Source organism: Haemaphysalis longicornis, unplaced genomic scaffold (genome assembly GCF_048455015.1).
Source record: "Haemaphysalis longicornis isolate Haplotype H1 unplaced genomic scaffold, Haemaphysalis longicornis Haplotype H1 scaffold_13, whole genome shotgun sequence".
NCBI lineage: Eukaryota > Metazoa > Arthropoda > Arachnida > Ixodida > Ixodidae > Haemaphysalis > Haemaphysalis longicornis.
In genome coordinates, this window is record NW_027526233.1 from 13,784,867 (window position 1) to 13,797,294 (window position 12,428).

General features: G+C 46.6%; 1 pseudogene; it reads right to left on the minus strand.

Annotated features, from left to right (window-relative positions):
* Positions 1-2,817: 2,817 nt before the first annotated feature.
* Positions 2,818-4,750, minus strand: LOC144164456 (uncharacterized; annotated as a pseudogene).
* Between the last annotated feature and the right edge of the window lie 7,678 nt (positions 4,751-12,428).

A 12,428-nucleotide genomic window follows, 5' to 3' on the forward strand; every position in this document is an offset into this window, starting at 1 on the left:
AACTTTGCCAACATTTCCACGGAGACGTCACGTCAAAGCCCAGCTCACCACCAGCCTCTGGGGACACAACGGACGCATGCTATCTCTACAGATGCATAAATTCAATAAACGCTAGGGCCCGTTCTATAATAGGGTGTGCAGCTACGGCAGGGCGGCAAAGGGAAATGAGTGCAAGTGATGGGGACGAAATGCCGACAATCGTACACATCCAAAAGGAGGGAGGTAGGCGGCCAATACTACTGTTAAACCAAGCAAAGGTGATCCCTGAGACTGTGACAGAGCGCTAAAACGGCTGGGGAGGTGGACGAGGCATTTGGAAGAAACGCCGTGTTGTGCAATTCTGCGGCAATATGAAGGAATGGAATTCTTTCTGAGGCTCAACTTTACCGACGGGAGGCACAAAACGGTGGCGCATTTTTCATTTCTACCATACTATTTTCAAATATTTTTTCCCACCGTGTTAAACTTGGCATTGCACTTTCCCGATGTTTCTCGTCCCAGGAGCAGCAGTGCCAAGCGTCTGACCACTACACTGATTCCCGACATGTATACTAACGCATCCTATACAATCGAACATCCTCTGCGCCAACAAAGCTTCACAACAGAATTCAATCAACGGTCAAACTCTGGTGGGTACATAGTTATATCAGGTAGCGCAAGAGAAACACACCCGCCCGCGAAACAGCACTCCAGTCTTCCTGCATCCGCATCCAGCTCCAGAGATCCCGTTCCACCAAAGCGCATTCCAACACAATATATGCGACCCAACCCGGAAGCTCCCCCACAGGCACTTACCCCAAGAACACGTTTTGGTCAGGCAGCACAAAAAGGGTACCCTCCTAACCCCGCCCCGAATGGCCCTTCACCATAGAAGACCATTGCCACAATGCTCGAGATGCCAGTGAGCGCTGGACCAACGTCATCTGCCCGCCAGTGCCCGGGAGAAGAAGCTATCGTAAGACTTTCGGCACGGGAACGTGAATTCGCCTTTATTCATTTCATCCAGCACCACCTGGATTGCCGTACCAAGGAAGGCCACCAAGCACCCGTCAATGACTTAGCATGGCCCAGCCAACACCAGCTAGACTACTTCAGGCCTCCGCACTGCTCGCGTGACGTCACGGACCTGGCCCGACGCAGCTAGCTGCGGTCGGCGCAGCTGCGTGCTTTGTGCGCACGTTCAGGGTGGATTTTATTTATGAATGCCACCAATCTTCATGGTAGAAGCGTGTATAATTCATAAAGAATTTACACGCAGAAAACTAAAACAAGAATACTCTTTCGTTGAAGTAGCACCACGTTTGGCATCATGCGCTGCCACTGAATAAAGTTACCAAGAGTTGAATGACATTAAAAATGAAATATTTATTCCCAAATACAAAGGTTATGCAGTTGCTCACTATAATTTTTTCGCACACTCACATAAAAATGAAATATTTATTCACAAATACACAGGTTATGCAGTTGCTCACTATACTTTTTTTCGCACACACATGTTTGCAGCAAACTAATGACATTTTTGCAATTGTGTAAAAAATATGGTAGCATGTGGCACATATAATATTTTATATACTTATATTACAATTTTATTCACAATCACTAGGGCACTGCTTCATTGCTACCAAAAGAAATACTTGCACATAAAAACATATTAGCATACAACAGGCTCGGTACTTGTTTGCATGTCACTTCCAAATTACACATGAGTGATGCTTCATTGCAAAAAATGTCAGCACCTGCACATGCAAAATGATATCCGCAAACATAACTCACTTCAGTGTAAGCAGCTTTCTCTGATTTGTAGAGCTCTTCTGCCTAGATATGCTGTCATTTCGTCGAGCAACATAGTTCTTCAGAAGTGTGTTGATGGCTGGCCTTATGACGTTTTTCATGACTACATCTGGGTGGTGGCCACTCGTGCAACTATCCAGTTCCTCACTGTAGCTTAGCAGGAAGAGCATAATACTCTGGTGGGCTAATCGTTGATTGCCTTCCACGTGAAACTGGTGTTCATACACTTTGCCTGTAACACGCTCTAGAACGACTTTGGTTGATAGAACAACGCGCACCACAAATGGCTTCGGAAACTTTAGGTCTCCCCGGCTCATGCTGTCAATCAACAATTGATCGTTCATCTCCAGCTCTCGATCCTCAATGGTGAGTTGCGTGCGACAGTCATCGCATGGCTGGCGCTTCGGTGCCGCCTATGCAAAATAGCCAGCAATGTACGTTATGGCATGAATGTCACCAGCCGCCGTCTTTAGGTTGTCTTCAGTGAGTGTGACGTTGTATTTTCTTATTGGAGTTTCAGCAGTCAGTGCCTTTTCCTCAAGTTTGGACAAAGGCATGTCCTATAGAATAAGCGTGTTCTGAAGACGAATCTTTGTTTCTGCCTCAAAAACTTGGGTTATAGAAACATTGTGTTGTGACCCGCAGAGCTGTCTGTACCTTCCAAACCTTGCCTCTAGAGGATCAGTTTGGAATTTTCCCAAGAGTACGTATCTAAAGCCAAGCTCGTGCAGACAGTACCTTGCTAGTTCGATGAAGGCATAGGTGCTCAGTCGTAGTGCAAAATGCGTCTCTTTGGTCAGCCTGTTAGACTGAGTGCCTCTGCAGCTCCAAGCGTCGAGCCAGGTCACAAACTTGTCCAGGAACTCAATCTGCTGGCATTGCATGTCGCGCACTGGCTCCTGCCAAACATCCGTCTGTCTGTGCCCCTTTTCCGGTGTTTTGACGTTCACGACTTTCCACCACTTAATAATCAGGTCAATAAATGTTGCGGTTTGTTCAAGCACTGGTAACTGCAGCTTCTCCCCTTCAATAGCTAGAGCCGACGACACAAATCTGTTGAAAATCTTGTGTACCAGCTTTACATTTTGACGCTCCAAGTTGGTAGGATAGAGTGCTTAATACCTAAGCCCATGCGCAACTTTTGCCAGTTTGTTATGTTCCATCTGATACAGGCGTCGCAGACGAAAAAAGGAGGCTTTCCGGTCGCTTCCGTTTTCTTCGGTCACACTTTCAAATGGCGGGTAATGAAAACACTTATCATCATCTTTTTGTTTTATCCAATTATTTCGCACACATTTCAACAAATGTACAGTGTCCACTACATAACATAAAGGCTGCTGTGAGTTTGCACGATGCGGGTAGACAATGTCTGGTTCTTTACCATTACAGAAAAGCGACATCATTTTCCTATTGATGGCGTTGTTATCGGTCATCACCGCGACAACATGAAGGCCAGCGCTTTCGAGGCTCATAATCACCCTTTTCAAGACATCATGTAGCTCATTTGCTGATATTCGGATCACAAGAAGAATGTGCACAACGTCCTTGTATGTCGACAAAAGCGACTGAACCATGAAAAGATGGGCAGTTTTAGCTGGCTCCGCGCTATGAGCAGCAGATCCTGTTAAACAGCCACCTTCGCACTCGAAAAACTGCTGCAGGTGTATTTCATCCAACATAAGCGACACATTTCTTTCGTGCTGCTTCAGAATGCTCGCTCTACGCTTTATGAATCTCAAAAATCCCTCCTCACTCAGTTCTTTGGGAAGGCTGACATCACAAGCTACGCAAACTCTCTTGACTGTTTCAGGATGTGGCAGCAGTAGCTTTCCACTGTGGCGGAAAAATTTGTAAGCATGCGGTGAAATAGTGTGAAAGATACTAGAAAAAACAAAAGGTCTGAAGAGTACCTCACAGCGTTGGCCTTTCTCGTTAGGAGGTGACACTGCTCCTTTAGAAACAACAGTGCGCCAGCCCTTGCGCTTTCCTCTAAATCCTCATCAGCGATGTCATCAAGAAGGGAAACGACTAGGTTTAAGGTTCCTTGCACTTTGTCCTGTTTCTGGATTGGTCTCTCGCTGCTGTAAGTCTCCACACTGTCCAGGAGATCAATTAGCACCCGAAAATCGAAGATTTTTTAAGGAATGCATAGCTCTTCGCTAAAAAACAACTGAACATTCCTTAAAAACACGCTAACAGATAAGTCAGAAGTCACCACCACAGACACAACTATTTCCGGGGCTTGCGATGTGATCTCCACGTGGGCAAAAATCACGCACGAATCACACACGGTAGGAGACCAAAACACCTTGTTTCGTGTGCGCTCCATGCTAGAGGTAATGTCAAGGAGGCTCTGAACTTTGTTTTCCTGTGACTCGGCTTCATAAGTGACCTTAGACTGCTGGATGGCATGCTGAAGTAATTCATTTTCAGTCCTCCTCTTCTTTCCATGAGGACCTTCGCGTGTCTTCCGCATATCAGACAAGTATGCTGGACAGTCAGGAAAAATTGTTGGCAGTGCGTCAGCCGTTAGCCGTGCGAGCTTCATGGGCGCTTCGGTGGTCCGCCCGTCAACGTCCGTGTATGTCGACGTAGTCCTCAAATACTGAGGCTTGAAGTGGCGGTCGCACACCTGCGCACGACCGAAATGGGCACGCAAATTTCGAAGCTGACTCAACAGATCGCCGGATGCAGCAAGCGAGTGGACCCACATAAATGGAAGGATCCTACGAAAATCTATAGTTTTATCGCAGCTAGTATAGTATTCACTTATGAGGACTAATAATATACACAATTTCGCTTACCTTGGGGTCCTTCAACTGTGTAACATCGAAATCGTCGCGCCGCACCGCACGTTTCCAATCGTCTCTTCGCTTCGGGTCTCTAGGGAACGAGAACAACCGCACTTTCGGACCCCATCGTAGTTTCCTCGGCACATTGGCACACAGCACCGGCCCATGCTTCCAGAAGCGCGCGCAACATAAAAACCACAGCTTAGGGACACAATTTCTTGCGATTGAAACACACAACAAAGTAAACGACCGCGTGCACGGCTACGGAGATCCCGTAACCCGCAAACATGTTCTGTCATGCGGCGAGAGAACGCGGAATGTTTGGCGTGCAGCGACTAGCGCCATCTGTCCGGAACGCATAGCAACGTTTGGCGTCTCTTCGCCGGGCAAGGTGCGATGACGTCACGCCAGTACTGCGCGGGAGTGCGGGGGCCTGAAGTAGTCTAGTTGGTGTTGGCCCAGCAGAACTACGGGGCCGCCTAGGAAGCCATGACCGGACCCAGTGTATCCGAAAAGACGGGGCCTGTAGCGTCAATAATCATAAAGTACAGCTTTCATTCTTTATTTAAACTGTGTGTTTTATCTGCAAATTTATCTGCATCGGACAAATGACGACAAAAAAATTCCCCCGCATTTCCCCGAGGGGGAGAATGTGAAAGTGCGAATGCACGGTTGTCGGCCCGCTTGCGGCGCTTGCCCCCGCAGCCCACCGCCTCGCCGCCTTCTCTTCCATCTCTTCCATTGGGTTTGTAGTATCACGTGTACACCACGCAGTTATCAAGCCGCTATAACGCCGCTGAGTCGCCAACGCACGCCGCTGACGACGTAGTTTGAATGCATTAAAGATATAAGGCGCGTCACTAACACTGATATCAGCGTCGCGTCCGTGGCTTGGTCGGTAGAGCGTCGCGCTGCGGCCGCAAAGTCCTGTGATCGAAACCTGGCGCCGGATGCTGTTTCTTTTTTAAATATAGAGGAGCACTGCGGACGCCGCCGCCGCCGCCGACGCCGCCGCCGCCGCCGGCGGTGGATGGTTTGGGGTCGCTTATAAAGTGCATTCGCACTTAAAATCACTAGCGGGGCCGGTTGAGGACTCGGGTAGCCACCGCCGCCAAGTTCCCACTGCTCACATTCCGGCGTGGAGGTACTATGCACTCCTTCAGACGGTCAATGCTCCAGGCACCCATGGGCCTGCCCGATACTACCATAATGGGCGCAGACATGAGCATTTAATATCTGTGTGAACGAACCCAAAACGCAAAGTAGAGCCATATTCAAAAGCTTGGCTCTCGTTAATGACAGGTGTAATTAAGGGTATGTGATGGCCTCGTGCATACCGAGTAAAGCTTCGGTGTTTTGTCGGTAAGATTTTAAATTAAACAAACTTGTTCTTTCTTCAAATTTGGTAATGTTGCTTTAAATGTGCAAAGTTAACAAAAAGAATGAAGGTCATTTTTATTGTGAGGGTTTCGTTTTAAAAGAAAAGCTGACAAAAAAATTTTAAGCAAATATTTAAATCTTTTATATATGTAAGTAAATGCGTGCACTCTGTTTTTTTTCATTAAAGGTTTACAAATACAACCTTACGCTAATCAATTGATCTTGCTTGGCTGCTAAAACTATTATTGAAAAGTTGTAGCTTATGGACTGTAGAGCCTTGTTTCAGACAGACCCCAAATCAATGACTACCCGAGACTGTTACCTTAACGGAACTGCAGCTTCCAGAAATGCTGCTCTATATGTCTAGGGTAAGATGCATTGATGTTTACCCAACCGGCCAAAACCTTACACTTCACGCATGAGACGGTGTCTCGGAGGGTTTTGTCCTCTTGCTGTTCGACACGATTCGCTTAAGGATCCCCTTCACCCCAGGCTTTCAAAAAATGGGCCCATCTCCCCGCGAGGGGGACTCGAGTAAATGCGTCGCATAGGGGGTGGGTGTATTGCGTTTACGTTTAGTGTTTGGGGGGTTGGTGCTATCACGTGTACACCACGCAGCTACCACGCCGCTAGCACGCCGCTCAGTCGCCAACGCACGCCGCTGACGACGTAGTTTGAATGAGTCAAGGATATAACGTTCGTAGCCTTTGATTCTGTGTCGGTTTTGTGGCGCAGTGGGAAGAGCACCATATACCTCGCGTTCCGCCCACAGGTAGTGAATGCGTTCTATCAGCAGCTTCTTGACGTAGTTTGAAGGAGTCAAGCATATAAGGCGCGTTCGTAGCCTTTCATTCTGAGTCGATTTTGTGGCGCATTTGGTAGAGTACCATGTACCTTGCGTTCCGCCCGCTGGGTCGTGGGATCGAAACCAGGCGCCGGTAACTGTTGTTTCTTTTTATAGTGTAGGGGGAGGCTGGCTGCTGCGGACGCCGATGCACGATTGACATCGTTAGTTATACAAATGCTCTGCATTTGATATCTTCGATCACCTTTCCACACGCTTCGCCGCTGCACGTTTCTCGAGCCGTGTATTTCATCCGTGTATTTCTCGAGTGGACGGCGATCGTGGATTCCGCCGCCGGTCTGTTCTCTCGCCTGGCGGCTCTCTGTGTTACCTTACATCACCTGCTGCTGCCGAGTTACAGCACAGGCCCAATACGCTAGGCTTCGCAAGAGATAGAGAGAGAGAGAGAGATAATACTTTATTTGTTAGGGGGGATGAACGCCTGTAGGGGAAACTAGGTTAAAAAATCGGGTAAGTTTAAGCGGGCTTAGATAAAGTGGGCCGTAGTTTTTTGGAAGTCATTGCAGAAGGAGGGGAGAAGACCCATTCTTCCATATACCGCTGGAACGCCAGTGTGGGTCAAGAAAATGCCTTTATTTACTGTATATCCAGAATGGGTGGGTGAACAAAGAGGGTGGGTATGCAGTGCAGACCTAACTTTCCGTGGCGAGCTATACTGGCTTATATCAGTCCACAAGCCCAATGACAGTGCATGGCGCAATGAATTTTTCTCAGAGTCAAAGAGTTATCTAGATACACGATGCCACATAATTCTCGTAGGAGATTTCAAAAATGTTGTGCAGGCTCGAGATTGCTCCAAAAGCAGGCCCACTAACACAAGCATTCCCGAATAGCGAGAGTTGTTGCGGTACTATGATCCACAAGACGCGACAAACATAACAGCAGCGAACCCAGTATTAGCGAACTGGCAAGGGGGCTTTCGTGCCCGAGTGGACCGTTGTTACGTGTCCAGCTAATTGGCCAGGTTCAGCACTGTTGCTCAGGTCATGCCAGGTTATTTCTCAAACCACGTATATGTCACGATAAAATTCAGAAAAACACCACCACCAAGGACAGACCACAGTATGTGGTATTTGTGGAAGTTTAACGGCACTCGGCTACATGACAAAGAAACGAGCGCTACCACTAGCAACATATTCAAACACGGAGGTGCAAGGGGTCCCTTGGATGCTATAAACTGGGAGGATATAAAAGAAGAATTCAAAGTGTTGCTGCTCGCCGACGGGCAGGAGAAAACCCGTTTAAAACAAGGTAAACGAAGCCGCTTTCCCGCACTATAAGTGACCTGATAGATATGGAAACTAACGAATCGGGAACGAATAGAGAAGAAATGAACAAATGAAAAGGACAGCTGTTATCACTTATTGAAATAGAGCACAAGGGGGATGTAATTCGATGGAGGCTGTGCAGGGGATTGAGTACTTACTGAAAATCCTTAAAGGAGCACTGACACCAATTTTCGGCGTTAATATTATTGCACAGTTCACTTTCTTCACTCAACAAAATACCCTGGCTGAAATATGAGCGGCCTGCGACGCGAAGAACATAGTTCAATTGGATCGCATTTATCGCATTATCACTCCAGGAGAGGAAAAAGAAGTGACACGCCAGCGCTCGTCAAAAACTCGTGCCGTCACTTCACGCGCGTGGCCCCACGAGCGGCGAGCGGGCGCAACACCCTCTCAAGCGGGCGCCGGTGCCGTCCGCACAAAGCGGTGAGGTCAAACCGGGAGCCTGTCATTTGCGCCGTTCGGGATGAAAGCGAGGGAATTTGAGACAAACGATTTTCAGGCCGTTAAATGTAATTAACTATCGCACGCTGAAGTATTTGAAGTGCTGTTTCAGGTTCGCGAGGCCATCAAGCATCGATAAAAGTAATAAAAGTGTAACATAAAATTTTCGTGTCAGTGCTCCTTTAAAACCAAAGCAAGAAAACTGTGATAAGGAATAAAATCGACATTTTTCAAGACGGAGATAATATCCAGAAGGAAGAAAGCGACATAAAAATAGCTAAAGAACAACATAACCACTCCCACGAGGGCAATGCCTGGCCATGTCCAGTGTTGCTGCCGAAAGTAAGCGAGGGTGTAAAAAGAAAACAACCAAACAATGACAAAAGCGAAAATACTGTGGTCAATCAAGGACTTTAAAAAAAGAAATCCTTAGAAAGTGATGGCCTCACCAGCTTGTTTTATATTACGCTTGCAGGGGATCTCTTCCTAGTCCTGAGGGACGAGTACGATGATATTTTCAAAAGGAGTTTATGCCAGTATTTATAGGGCAAGAATTGACTGTGCTTCTACCAAAAAGCATTAGAAAGGCATATGTTCTAAAAGTGGCTTCCGTCCTATTGCATTGCTGACAACTGACTATAACATTTTCGCCAAACGTTTAGGCTAAAGACTGGACACTGCCCTCGAAAACGTCGTGGGAGGCCATCAAACATATGGAATCACAAAGTGTCGCATCACAGCGAACCCGTTCCAAATACTTATATTGTGCGAAAACGCGTCGGCTACTAGGGCCAGAAGTGCGCTACTGAAAATAGACCACAGCAAAGCGTTCGACAGAGTGTCGCGCAAGTTCCTCTTGATCCTCCTTGAAGGGTGCAACATTGGTGATAAGCTCCTCATATATATCGTCATATGCTACAGGAACGTTACGACACCTCTCTATCAACGGCTAACATGCTTCCATTATAATTATCAACAGGCCAGTGCGGCACGGATGCGTGATGTCACCGGTTCTGGTCGCATTGCACCTGGAACCTTTGTGTCGTGTCAACATCGATGATGCTGCTGTGAGTGGCCTCAGAGGGAGGGACGAGCGGGTAAAATTGCTCGCTTCGCCGATTATGCCACTCTGGTGTGTGCCTCTCGGGAAGAACTGCAACCAGCAGTCCACAGGTCTCTGACTTTCTACGGTGTCTGGTGCCAAGGTGAACTCACAGAAGTGCGAAGGTGATCAGCTGTGTGTGTGTGACTTCAAACCTGAAACCGTTTCGAACTTCAGGTGGGGAAATTAGGTTGTTTGACACCAAGGGGTTGATATGAACACAAACTCTGCAAAGCGGTAAAAGATATTATTCATTTTTGTACCCATGCTCCGAAATTGCAGAGAAGGAATGACCTAAACAGTCCCCTTAGTAATTGAGAATTTGTATGTAGCACCGCATTTTCCCTGGAGTTTTGTACGCAGCATTGCCAATCCACACTCATTCTGCTGATGTAAAGAAAATGCAAAGGTGCTGCGAAATGTTTATTTGGGGCTCTCGTTTTGAGCGCATGACTCAATCAAACGTTTTTTGAGCTTTGCGAATGGGGGAAAAGATTTATTGAATGTGGACATCAAACAGAAGGTGTAAAAGTATCTCTTCTTCCGAACGCGAAGCCTCTCCACGATTCAGCATTCTTTTTTGGAAATGGGAGGCGAGTTCTCAAAGGCGTGGCTGCAGAACGTAGAGGATGGACCGGGATCCAGAGTTAAAAGTTTTTACAAAGAGGGGCAAGAGGCGGTTGCCTTTTTGAAGAACGTTTCTCTTTAGTCTATCTAAGCCAAGTTAAGCGAACGACGCTGTACTGGGGCGCTATAGATATGCTTTTTCTACCTCCTATATGTTGATCGAGCATTGAAAGAAGCTGAAGTCAGACGTATTAATGCGCGTAAGACAGTACTAAGTCAAGAGAGCTGTGGAGGACTTCCTTTTCAGTTTTTATGTAGACATTGTCCAAGTGAGAACGTGGCTTGCAAACTTAGGGTTTCTTTGTTTCATTTCCGCTGGCTTGTTCGTTTGGACCCCACCTTGAATTCCTGCAGCATCTTTTGTTTCTTCTGTGGAAACGTGGGGCATATTCGGACAAAGTTCGCTCGGTGCTAGACATAAATTTGTATCCAGCGTGGTACGGAGCAAAGTTTCTGAGTGTTCCAGGGAATCCCGACGACGACCTGGTTGAAACTTTACATCTGATGGGGCTCTAGGCAATCTGGCGCTCACGCACAGTTCACGTCGTAGCGCTGGAAACGGCGAAATCAGCATGGACGCATTTCTGTGGAACGTTTGCATGTTCCAGCTCTTTGATAAGCAAAACTAAAAATGAGCTCATAGGACGCTGGCGTAAGATGGAAGCGAGCCTTCATACACATGAAATGCCTTGTTGATCTGTGTATTAAAAACAAAGAAATGAAAACTGTTCACGGTCCTCCTGAATGCCTTGATTCGTTTTCACCCCTGTAAAAGTGTAGCGTTGTTGTCGCTGATGTATGAAACAGTAAGCATTTTCACCATTTAAATAGCACCTTCTTTCAATCAAAATAGAGAAAAAAAGAAAAGAGGCCTAGCCCACAAAGAACATCGCCAAATCAAAAAATACTCAGAAAAGCCTAGCAAAATTTAGCAAAACATAGCAAATCTGGGAGAAGATAAGTCCGCCCCCCTACGCCCCCCAGATGCACAGTATTCTCTATTTTGCGACTGAACACCTGTCTCACACCCTTTGAGAATCCTAGAAAAAAAGCGAGGGTGTAGCAGTCACTCCCAGACATTTTCGCCACCCAAAACTAGTGTAAAGCAACCAATTAGGGTGGCATCAGAACAAAGCATAATGAATACACAATATCGTTATTCCGCTTGTACACATTTTTAAAGCAATACTTGGGCAAAAAAGTTTAGTGTATAAATATAATCTTTTATTTCGAAAAGTTCTAATCGACGTTGCACATGCCAAAGCTTAACGTGGACCGTGAGGAACACTATATATGGAAACGAGAAGCCATTGCAGACGAACCACATTTTTTTTTAACTTTTAAACATTTCTCACGAGCTGCGGAGGAGTGTGTGGGAGTGTCTTGTACTTCGCAGTGCTAGTTTGATTGCATGCATTGATGGCGTTAATAAACCAATAGGTGAACATCTTTTCCACACGCATTCAGCAGCCTACTAAAAACCAAGGGGGTGGAAGTTGCTCAAAAGCGTTTTTCCACGCAAATGTGGTGTAGTTTCTATAATGGTTGAAACCAGTTCAAAATAAACACGGTTTAAAATAAATTAAAATACATGAATATTCAGGATTTATTTCCATTATTAACAAAAATTTCCAAAATAACGTCTCGAGATTGGTTTCGAATGCCAGGTTTTCTTTTCAGTATGCTTGGCGTGTGAGAGGCAGACAACTTACCGTTAGTCTGACTGTAATTTAGCATGGCCGGGCTAAAGCAGCGGCGTGCGCGGGTTAGTAGGGCCCTCAAAAGGGCCCTAGTTCCTTCCTGCGGCCGCTGCGAAGAGTCGGCGCTTCGGGCCCACCTCGCTCATGTGCTCGTATATGCGCCGCTGCTGGTTTTGTTTTCTTTTTGTTTTTCACTAAAATCCTGGCTACTGCCATTCGCAAAGAGGGTGAAGGGTGGCGGGGTGGGAACGAACATACGAAGACACCAAATCCATGCTCCTCAACGAATAATCACTTTCACCTTTCCGATAATTACTTTCCGATACCTAACGCTTATTTTGTGGACGCAATACAATGTTGATTTGGCGCTCTTCTGCTAATTGTGGATACGTGTTATCTGCACTTTCATTCATGCTTGTTTTTGTGTTGCACCATGGC